Source organism: Malaclemys terrapin, chromosome 3 (genome assembly GCF_027887155.1).
Source record: "Malaclemys terrapin pileata isolate rMalTer1 chromosome 3, rMalTer1.hap1, whole genome shotgun sequence".
NCBI classification, from domain to species: Eukaryota; Metazoa; Chordata; order Testudines; family Emydidae; genus Malaclemys; species Malaclemys terrapin.
Window position 1 is genome coordinate 151,987,828 of NC_071507.1, and position 12,453 is coordinate 152,000,280.

Consider the following 12,453-nt stretch of genomic DNA (forward strand, 5'->3'; position numbering starts at 1 on the left):
TCCACATGGGGAAGTTACATTACACCGCATATTCCCACCACTCTTCTACAGGGCTGGCCAGGCTGGGATGCCGGAGACCAATTTGCAGGTAGAAAAGAAGGCTGGTGAACCGGGCTGCCCTGAGAACAGTGCAATAGCTAAGGCCCTGGAAACAGGACAGATGAGACACTGAAGCTAGGTACAAACTCCTCCCACCCATGGCACAAAAGGCGGAAAGAGATTATAATCTGGACTGCCAGGACTGAGGCTGCTGTTGTTAGGGTTAGGGAGTGGAGCCAAGGTGCATGTAATGTATAGTGAATAAAACCATCCTTGAAAATAATCATGGTTGAAAATATCCACTGATTACAGTAATGAGGATTCTAGCTATGAGCCATAGTTGTGTTTGTTCAGGGATGGGCTTGGATGGGAATGAAGAGTATTTAATAGAATAGAATAAATTACCACTGCCATGGAATACAGGTATTCTTGCCACTGAATGTAGTGATTTTTGCCATGGAATTTAAGGGTGTGCACCATGGACTGGGATCCCATTGTACTGTGGAGAATGCCTGGCCCCAGCCATATATGATTCTGACAGGCTTGATTTCTTGCTGAGTTGTGAGCATTGAACTGGCTAAAGAGTCATAAGAACATAAGAATGGCCATACTGGGTCAGACCAAAGGTCCATCCAGCCCAGTATCCTCTCTGCCGACAGTGGCCAATGTCAGGTACCCCAGAGGGAGTGAACCTAACAGGTAATGATCAAGTGATCTCTCTCCTGCCATCCATCTCCATCCTCTGACAAACAGAGACTAGGGACACCATTCCTTACCCATCCTGGCTCATAGCCATCAATGGACTTAATCTCCATGAATTTATCTAGTTCTCTTTTAAACCCTTTTATAGTCCTAGCCTTCACAACTTCCCCAGGCAAGGAGTTCCACAGGTTGACTGTGCGCTTTGTGAAGAACTTTTTCAGAACATTTTCTAAGTCACTATTCTTTGCATAACTGTTCTGGCTTCCTCCCTTTTCTCTCAGTCACCACTCTCCATTGCGTTTTACAATTACATTCTAAAGATTCTGCAAAATTCAAAATATTCTGCAATATAATCAGAAATATACCATACAAGTAACCTAAAATAGTGTGGTAAGATACATAACAGATTTTTTGAGATACTGAGAATAGTCTTCACTCAAGATAAATAAGCTCAAGCACATACCTCACATATTTTCCAAGTCTTACACTAGCCAGTTATATGCATTACCCTTTATTTATTCCACTCATACTGCCAAAAAGAAGATATCAAGCTTTATTTTACTGGCATGTTCTTTAAAAATTCTCAGCAAAGCCTAATTCTAACAAGATACTTTAAAGTGGGATTGCATTGCCTTTTAGTATTTTTGAAACTCCTTTGGAAATTTAAGTTGGTCTCTGGTATGAAACATACTTGGGATCAAGCATCAGTTGCTTGATGAATTGCAGGATCTGGCCAGTTAACAAGTGGGCTATTTTTTTTCTTTTTGTTGGTTTGTTTAAAGCTTTTATTTTCACCTCTGAGAAGAGTGTTTGAGGTCTGGCACCTATGCACATACACTTTTGAGACTGCATCTACATGAATGTACAGGCTTATTAAAATAGCTTAGAAAGATACCTATGCAGTGATATAACTGAGAAGTTTTTCTTCTTTTGCCTGGAAATTTATTTCAGAAGCTATGGTGCCAGCTTCTGATTTTTATTATTATTTGACATGGATAATTATTTTCAGTTTCATGTTATAGGTATTTTCCTATGTTGTGTGAATTAAATTACATCCATTGTGAAGACCATGGACAAATTGGTTCATTCCTGAATGACGTGTAAGGCCAAATTTTCAAAGGTGCTTCAAAATGGCTTCCAAGCTTATATATACACTTTCATCTAAGGCTTTCCATCTGCAAAAACTCAGATTAGTGTGCACAAATTGCATCTACACAAGTAGCATAACAACGATGAGTGAAGATCAAGTATAATAAATACTTTTTGCAGGTTTAATAACAGGTCCAGAAGGATCTCCAAGAGATCACAAAGCAGCCATCTGCAGCTGCATAACACAGTTAGCTTGTGTAAACTATTAGCTACTGTAATATAACTCCCTTACAATCCACCAACCATTCCTACCAAGGAACTTGGATGGCTCTTGTATCCCATTTTACCTATCAAGACAATATCCTTTCCAGTGATGTCTCTGTTGAGCTGAAGGGGAAACATTGCCTTTGGTTTTCTTACAGACAGGTTAGGAATAAAGCTTCAGACCAAAAAGAAAGTTCACCATGTAATAATTTTGCCTTCACTACTTTATTTTAAACTTGCACAAAACAGCAAGAGAATTGATGCTTCCCCTGCCTGCAAACCATCTTGAGATTTAAGAGCCAGGATCAAAAGGGCTGTTACTACTGGAACTGAAGCTAAGACATAAAGGTACACAGTCAACTAAGCTGTCCATACCATCAGGAAGTTCAACTAAAGATTCCCTAAGACCTCTCTGTGGACAACTAAGTCAATGAAATCTAACCTAAAGAAGTCAAATGAACACTTTAATAAAACTTAAAACATACAACATTGCTAAGTCTATGAATAAAGGGCAATAATGCAGAGGAGCACTCCATGGCTCAAGGACCAATGATTCTTCTTGCCAAAGATATTCATGGATGCAGAGAAGAAAACCTAAAAGGACCACAGCTCCAAGCCATCTCTGACAAGATCTGCCGGGAGTGTGACCACATCAGTGGTTCACACACCGACTGTGAGACACTAGCTAGATTAAGCCAGGCGATACATTCAAGCAGCATATCATGGGTCTTCATCAATCCAACAGACTGTTTCTTATAGGACCACACAGCACATTCAATGAAAACATGAGATTCCCTAAGTTTAAAAACCTCTAGTAAAGCTGCACAACCTTTTTGCTATTTCACTTTATGAAGAAAAGTGTCTAAGCATAATATTTAGCATAAACCCTCCACTGCTATAATCCTTAAAATATCCCTCCCCCAAAACCCAAATGTCACCAGCAACTATGAAGAAAGCAATAGTTACAGTGGGTTCATTTTGATACACAACATGTATAAAGTACACTGAATGTAGCATAACAAATTCACTGCCAATAAACTGTTAGGAAGAAACCATCTAGAAAGTGTGTCAAATCCATTTACTTGAGATTTCAATATAATTAGCATTGGATGATTTATTATTTCCAGGAATCTGAAAAAAAACCAACCCTCTTTCTGTTATACTGCATATTCAGATTCAGACATTTGGGTGGCAAGCCAATTTCATTTCCAACATAAAATTGCAATTTACTCACCATATATCCATCTACAGGTATTTATTACTGATATACATTGGGATAGAAACAAAGGGAAAAATCCCACTGAAAACAACAGGAGAAGAGTTGAAAGCAAAATGCTGCTTTCCAATTATATTAACTATTTTAATTTGGGGCAATAGGGTCACCTGCAGAGTAAGGCAGCACTACCCTAAGAGTGGCAGAATCTGACCTTTTGTTTGCATTGTTAATTCAAAAATCACATTAACTATTTAATTAACTATTAATTATTACCCAGTAGCTCCCAATGACTACTAGTTGATCGAAGTAGCACTTTGAGATCTATGGATGAAAAGCCCTATACAAGAGCTACAATTAAAAAAAAGTGAATGAGAGCTGCTGAAGCAAAATTAAACATCAGCTGTAATATATTCCTTAGTGAGCATTAAGAAGCCAAGGAAGCTTCAACATTGTTGAAAAATCTTGTGCTGTTTCTGGGTAGAATAATCTCTGCGCTTCCTCTGTAGCTTAACACACCCCCCCCCCCCCGCCCAAAACACTTGCCCTGTATTAAATGAAGCTAGCAACATTTTGTCAACCAGAGAGAGACAACCTTGTGTTAAGGATGCATGCTAGTGAGCTTTTACTGCTGGAATAAAAAGGCAGTTTACCTTGATATGAAAATAACCAGGTATCAATTGCTTGGCCATTTAAAGTGCTGTGCAAAACTAAGATTAATAAGATGCAAACTGCTACCATATACAAATTCACATTTTTTCCAACTCCTAATGCCTATTTCAGTGATATTCAAATAGTGCTAAATATTTACTTTCTTGGAGGAATTAAAAACACAATGAGACCACACTGTCTACAAATTATCTACTGTATACAAATTTTTAAACATTTTACAAACACCTATTTTCTCTCATACTTTGGTGCCTCATAGGATTTATGGCAAGGAGGTAATGAAGTGGAGAGGGATGAGAAACTGATGCAAACTGATTTCACTCTGCAGATGACATGTTTAGACTGAAGGCTGGCTAGATATTGGTCTACAATCTTTTGCTAGACGATTCTCAGAGCAAAACTGGCATAGGGTCCAGACATGATATTTGCCCATCAGAAAGGTGTTGGGCTGCAGCTGCCAGTCAGTGTAGGAGGGCGAGCTGGGATTAGAATGGAGACGAAAGCATAAGATAATTTATATAAAGAAGTGAATTGAAGTACATCATTTATCCTGTTTGTTGAAGAATGCTAAGTGGTTTCTAATATCCGTCTACTAGTTTTGTTACATCCTGAAATCTTCGTTTTAAATATTTTGTTTATGGACCATTACATCAGTTCCTTTTCTCTTTCGGTGTATTTTTTGAGATTGTCTTTTTAATGAGAAGAAGGGGAGTTATGAAAATGAGCTCAAGGTTAGTTCTTACCAAAATTCTTTAACTTCCCTGACCCCCATTGGCAGATTCAGGAGTGAAATTATATAATATTTATAATTATTATAATTATATATAATTATTATCCAGCTAGACAAATTTCACAATTACAAAGTGTCATTCATAATTAGAAAATTAAAACAATGTCATGAGCATTAATAAGATACCTAATAATATTAATGTTTCTTACAATGTTTGCTGAGAAGTATATGACAGATAAATAATAAAAGTCCAAAATATACTCTTTATAAAATATACGTAAATGTTGAAAGACAATACTCTTAAAATGGTTCTGAAACAATTGTTTTGAGAAAAAGGAAACATTTTAGATGCCTTTTTTGTACAGCTGCAAGATCTCCAAATAATACCACAATACTAATTTATGACCATATTATTGATCAAATCAAAAATATTATAGCGTCAACAATAGTACTCTTACTCAGTTTTTCTTACTCAGAACAAGTTTTATTCAGTAGGTTGATCCATCTGATTTTGAACCCTTCTGGTTGTAGGATATCCAATAGCTCCAGAACAGATTTAAAAAAAAAATACAATGTTAATGAACCTTCTTTAGAAATTATCTCTAGATCAGATCAACAGAGTAAATTAGTTTTCTGTTTTTTACCTATGGTAGCTATGAACAGTTATAGGTATATATTAAAACACTGCTAATCAAATTAACCTGTATGCTAATCACACCAAAATGCACCAAATACAGACTTACCTCTTAGGTTTAAGCAAAATTAAACATCAGCTGTAATATATTCCTTAGTGAGCAGTAAGAAGCCAAGGAAGCTTCAACCTTGTTTAAATATCTTGTGCTGTTTCTGGGTAGAATAATCTCTGAGCTTCCTCTGTAGCTTTTGAAAAAAACCACTTGGCAACTGTAAGGAATGATCAAGTTGCTTCAGTCACAAGTTCTTTTTACAACTGATTACATTAGGGGGCCTTGGAGTGAAAAAGAACTGAACTACCTGTCAGCTAATATTTCATAAAATATTGCTGAAAGGTTTAAAAATTCACTTGGCAGTGTAAGTTCTAGTGATGTGTAAGTTGTGAAGAGCACAACATATTCTTAGCAGGTGGTTTGATTTTTTTTAAAGTTGTTCTCCACTAGACAAGGTAAGTCAAACAAACTTAGGTCAGGTCTACACTAAAAATGTTTGTAGGGCTTAAGTGAAGGTGCTTTTACACCAACAGTACATCTTCTCCTGTCAGCATAGTTAATCCACCTCTGTGAGAGGCAGTAGCACTGTCTGCACTGGGTGGTTAGGTCGGTATAACTACGTTGCTCAGGGGTGTGGATTTTTCACACCCGAGTGACGTAGTTATGCCAATATAAGTCTGTAGTGTAGACCTGGCCTTAGAAATGAATTTCTCTATTATTCTCAAACCTTGATGATTTTGACTCATTGTCCATGAATTTTAGCATAAACAGGATCTAAAGAATTCCGAACTGGGAAAGCACGGTCAAAAGTAATTTAGGGTAAAATTTTCAGAAGTGCCGAAGCAACTTAAAAGTCTAAATCCCATTGACGCCTAAGCGCCTAGGGACTAAGCGACACAACATACTAGAAGTTTGATTCCCCTGCTCATGTGCACATAGCTGCACTAGTTCTCACTGAGCTTGCTTGCATGTAAATAGGAGCGTAGCCATGGTAGCAGCAGCGGCAGCACGGCTGAGCCTGCCAAGTACAAACCTGCCTGAAACCAGTGGGTGTGTGGATCAGCCATGCCTCCGGCGCCACTACTACCTGTAGCTAACACAGCTATAATGCTATTTATACGCATGATAGCATGATAGCTCAAAGAGGTATCACTAACACGAGTATGTGAACACAAGCAGGGGAATTACACCCTAGCTCATAGTGGTGATGTAGCCTAAGTCTCTAACGTCACTTTTGAAAATTTTACCTTTAATCTTCCTTTTGAGAGATTTGACATTTTAGAATGTACTTGCAAGACTGTTTCTTTTAGCATCAAGAGTCACTGCAAAATATTTTGGGGCCAAAATATGAACTATCTGGATTATTAAAGCCCAGTATAAAATGTTTCTGAATTTAAATATATAGAATTTTAATAAGTATTAAGCCTAGCACTCAGTTTTTGAGAAACTAAAAAACAAACAAACAAACAGACATTATTTAAGTGGGCCTATAATTTAAGATGTTGTGCTTCACTTTTTCAGGGAAAGTAGGGGGAACACAAACTAAACTATTGTAACAAACTACTCCCAGAACTTTGCTGTCGTCATTGATGATGTTGGTTTAGAGAAAATAAATAAACAAACAATATTAGGTTGGTTTCTTCCATTAAAAAAAAAAGCAACTGGTTAATATTTGTCTAGTGGAAAAAGACCAAATGGGCTGAAGAAAAAGATATTTCAATGTTATAGAAGGTACTACAAGGAAAAGAAGTAAATGAACAGCAAAAGCTTTAAACAGACTGCCTATGGAGGTTGTGGAAGCTCCTTCACTGGAGATTTTCAAAAGGAGGCTGGATAGCCATCTGTTTTGGATGGCTTAGACACAACAAATCCTGTATCTTGGAAGGGGGTTAGACTAGATGACCTTGCGGTCCCTTCTAACCCTATGGTTCTATGATTTTATGAAAAAGGACAGGATATTGTCATTTTTGCTTACAGGAAGTTGTTTTAGTTATGCTCAAATGCTCCTGCCTGTCTGCATAGATATCTTCTACAAGGAGAAAGAATGCCTTAAACTGGTTTATGAGAAAAATATTCTGTACATTTCAGACATTAGCAGGATTTCTGATCTTAAAGACTGCAGTGGAGTTGAAGTTACAAGAGCACCCAACAGATTCAGATCTCATGTACGATGGAGGCCTGGTGCATCTCAAGTCAGGCCCGTGTAGAGACTTCTAAAAAGTATTTTTTTCTGCTGATGGACACCCTTTGATAGGACATAATAGTTTCAGATGCACTGTAATACTCCGAGTAATTGTTAATAAAATACATCAGTGGTAATCTTTTGCAGTGCCAGTTGCTAAAAATCAACAGATTTGGTTGTATCACTACCTCATTTAAGAGTAAAAGAGTACTGTTGTTGTAGTGATGTGCCTTGAGGTTTTCTGTTGACTTAAAACAAATTTTTAAGACAAAACCCAATTAAAGAAACCCCCAGAAAAAGCAGTCTTTAGGAGGACAGTACAATACTCCTTCCAGAAAAGAAATGTTCACACTGCCATCCAAACAAAATATGCACACCTCTAGCGTGTGTATGGAAACCAATCAAAAACAAGGTCTGTTCATGCCTGGGGTATTTCTTTAAGCCTGTCTGTAGCAGCTCAAGACAAAAGGACACACCCCTATCTTGAGCGTATAACAAATTTCCTCCTAACGTGGACTCTCTTTAGGCTGGCCAACCAAAGGGGAAATTAACAAAGGTTTTAAAGAAAACAGCAAACCCACAGAGGGAGAGGCTTTCATGCCCTATGTTCCCAGAGAGACCATTAGCCCAGGTTGGTGCCTTCCAGTTCTCTCTCCCTATTTTGAGGGAAGGAAGTTCCTTATAAGCCTACCTCCATTCTCTAAAATCCTTGCCAGAAATGTGACTACACTCAAGGACACACTGGGGATTTCAACTCCCAGTTTGCCCTGCTCTTCTGGATCAGTAAGAGAAAGGCTGGTTAGAAGCACACAGGCTCGGCTGGATCCTTCAACACTGAGACGAAAGGGAGTTGCAACCCATTCTGTTCTTAGAACTCCAATCTCAGGCCCTAAATAGAGTTAGAAGTCTGGGTTTCTCCTCTGAACTACCAGATTGTGTCCTGAGACCACGTCCTCTGAACTTTTCTCTCCAATTTTACGAAACTCAGGGGATTGGATACTGGCTCTATTATCTGTAGTTTAGGAACCATGAACGCTCTCCTTTGGAACTATCACTGAAGATCACACTGAAACTTCAGCTACTATAAAACATGACAGCATTCTTGCTTAGCAGCAATAGCCAAGTTAGCGTGTTAGACTTGTGCTCTGAATGCTGTACCAGTTTGCTTCTGAATACAAATTGAAGTGTGGAAGTGTAATGTTCTGTGTCCTGGCTACATTAGAGACTGCCTTTTCTCTGTTAACCTCCTGACATTAGAAATCAGCCAAGACAACTTACAGTCACAAAATTTAAACTTTGCAAAATGCCAGTGGAAGGACTTACACTCTGAAACTCACTCCTTTTGTTGGTCAGCCCTAAACCAAGTCTGTTGAATTTCAGGATTATGGTGCAAAGCCCATCTGTTTAAAGCGGCCTGTGTCTGGATAGTGGTTAGGATAGGAAATGAGTCATGGAGAAACTTCATGGAGATAGTGTTGGGTATTTCATTTTAAGATTGCTGTTGTTGGCAGTGTTTTGTACATTTTTGTATTAATTATGATTTTAAATATGTAAATATGCCTAAAGACTTGGGTAAAAGGCTCATGTTTTTATAAATACTGTAGTAGTATAAATAGTATCACTGTTCCATTTTTACTTATATTATTCAAAGTGGACAACTATGCCCAAAGACCATGTTCAAAGATAACAAATTCTGCCAAAGTTCCCAAATGGATGCTTAAGAATAACTTGAGGATGTGCAATATTGCAGTTTTATTCCCATTCTCAGATATGCATTCAAGGAAACCATTCAGACACAATCTCATGCACTCCAACTGTGCTGGATATGCAAAACACCAATCAGAAATAGCTGCAGCAACAACATTGCTTTGATTAACATCATTGTCTTACAGCATGGAAGGTGAAGACCTGAGATTGCAGGAGCTCATGTGGCATCCTTTCCTTTTGCTATTCAAATAAATGCAGGTTATTTTTGTAGCTCCACCTGGCTTATCATGTTTCATTCAGCTCAGCACTCCTGTTTGTGTTGCAAACCTTGCATACTGAAGAAGCATCTCCTTTATCCAAGATAACAGATAACATCAGAGAAAAGAGGGTAATAATATACACAGAAGAGACGAGGTTCTGGGCTTTCTCCAGGTAAATTATGCTATTTTTTCATTGCAAAACAAGATTTCCTTATTATGACTTTGGCTTGTCTGATAATGTTTCTGTGTATAATACATCGTTAAACACTATGAAAGGTACACTAATGAAAATAAAAGAAAGAGAAGAAATTAACTGTATACACTATAAACAAATATTGACAGTTTCTGGATTACTGCCAACAAAGAAATTAAAACAGACCAGTCAAGGCAGCAACTGTTTATCAAGTTTTAAAGCCAGTCCAAACATGGGCATTCCTAGCTGGTATAAGATTTTCCTGTAATAAAATGAAATGGCACTTATTTTGTATTGATTATTCTTCTTAAAGAAAGTCTAGCCCTCTAAAGTAAATACACTTCAAAGACTCCATATGAACTACCAAAGTAGGGCTGCCTGTGCTGTACTTTCGAAATGTAATGCAGGAATATTATTTTTTAAAAAATAATTACCATTCTCACACTTATTGATTCAATACAATACCCACCTACTTGTACATATGCTATATTATTGAGATTACAGTATAAAACTAACTGAGTTACTCCAATAGCTTAAAACTGTTTAACGGCAAATTCTCATGTTTTTGTGTTATGCAAAAGCAGAACTAGAGATTTAAGACTGATCTTAAGCTTTTTTGCAGTTTTAAGGTAGAAGGCACCAGCAAACCTATCACAAAAAAACCAAGACAACACAGTTTTGTAAATATACAGGAAACTCAATTTCATATCAACATCTGAATTGAAGAAAAGGAAAAGGGGAAGCAACATATCAAACAACCCATTATGAATGAGATTTACAAATGAACCCCATGTGAGCCACAAAGAGCTCCTGGAATCAATCACAGTACAAAGCAAATGTTGAGAGTTCTGGATTTGCTTCCATGTGGCATAAAGGCAGATGGGCACAGTGGCCTGGTCTAATGGAAAAGGGTGCAAGATGAACATATAATTAATAAACAAACCTTGTCTCCAGGGTCTCAGTCCTAACCCTTGTTGGGCAGGATTGCCTTTTGTAGTAATTCTTATCTGAATCAGCTATGTTCTCTTGGCATGGAGTCACCCAAACTAGTAGCATTACATCTTTCAAGGGAATTCATTTAATGTACATTCAATGATAGAGATCAGAAAATACAATGGTAGAACAGACTTGCCCTTTTATATAAGCATTATATCATGATGCTTGAATCTTTTACCAGAGCTAACAGTTTGAAGGTCAGGTTCTATGGAACAGATGTGCTAATCTCTTATTATCTGTATATTTTACCTATTATTCCAAATAGCATTTAATTTTTCATGGAAATGGGAGATAAAGCTTTACTCATTACTCAGGATTACTATTATCATTAATTAGAGTGCTTCTTTTTGGGTATGTTCAAACTGTCAGATTTATACAGAAGGGATAGCAGTAATATAAAGGTATCCATATCCAGCTGAACAAGTGGAAGTAGTTTATAACACAAAGGTAAATTCCACACAAATAGCAGGATATCAGACTGATACAAGTGAAAATAGATGACTGGCCAAATATAAATGTCTATATAATAATGTGAGATGCTTAAAAGCAAAAATATATGAGCTAAAATGCTTGGCATTGGAATAGAATATTGACATTATAATTATTCCTGAAACAGTGGAATGGCCAAAAATATCAATGAGATATTCTAATTCCTTACTATAAACTCTACAAGAAGAGTAAATTAGGACTTAGAAGTAGGAGAGTAGCACTGTATCTAAAAGATTCCATAGAATCTAATGAGATAGAAGATTTGAGTAGAGAGTGCCAGTAAAATGTGTATAGATACAAATCTCAAGTCATATATATAAAAATATATCGCTTCCTCTCCCAGCCCTTGATCAGGTAAAGCAGAACAGATACTCAATATTTAGGGTCAAGGATCAGGCAAGCAACAAAGGCTAATAAAACAGTAATAGTTGGTGACATCAATTACTTGCATGGAAACTCATCAAGCATCACAGCTCAACAAGGTTAAGGGAAGCAATCTCTTGACATCTTAAATGGAGTAGCTATTGCTAGAATAAGAAAACAATTAGACTTAATCTTGAATACCACACAGGAGTTGGTTCAAGAAGTAACTTCACCTGAGCCATTAAATAAAAATCATCACATGTAATTAAGTTCAGCATCCCTGGGGGAGGTATTGCCCCAGTAACTAACATGCTAACATTTATCCTTAGAAAGGCGATTTTTTTAAAAGGAGGAAACTAGTCATAAATTAACCTGCCCAGAGGCAAACTTTCTTTCTTGCTCCAGCTGGATGGTGGTTTGGCCTGAAGCATGAACGTTTATATTCTTTCTATACTTCTTTTATTATAGATGTTCTCTCATTTATGTCAAAAAGAGTTTTGCCATGGACTTCAGTGTAGGATAAGTCTCAATACCACTCCAAGGAGCTTGAAGCCCCAAAAATGTTTTCCTCAGGTTAAAGTATTTTTATGTTATATAAACGGAGCAGATCTCATGGAGTTTTCAATCTCCCATTCAAATGATCTCTTCATTATACATTTTAATACAAATATACAATTTTTAAAAACAAAAATCACCTCTTAAAGGAAAACTGTAGCCATGTTGCTCAGGCCATAAGACTAAGATGAGTGAAGCAGTTCTCACAAAGAATACACAGTCTGTTTTTTAAATAAAAGGTTTTAAATAAAAAGTGCCAATTCTGATCCCTGTACTGGAAGTGCTATTGTTAAAAGAACTAGAAATCTCTCTCTCT

The 12,453-nt window shown here is 37.1% G+C and overlaps 1 protein-coding gene across 42 annotated transcripts in view; it reads right to left on the reverse strand.

Annotated features, from left to right (window-relative positions):
- The window catches only part of RIMS1 (regulating synaptic membrane exocytosis 1), a 508,694-nt gene that overhangs the window by 25,474 nt on the left and 470,767 nt on the right, over window positions 1-12,453 (reverse strand). Inside the window, exon 1 of one of the 42 annotated variants that reach the window (XM_054023397.1) lies at window positions 5,450-5,532. The exons of the other annotated variants lie outside the window; for them this stretch is intronic. The gene's annotated coding sequence lies outside the window, so the exon portion shown is untranslated. Of the gene's footprint in view, window positions 1-5,449; window positions 5,533-12,453 lie in introns of those variants that run through there. 42 annotated transcript variants of the gene reach the window in all.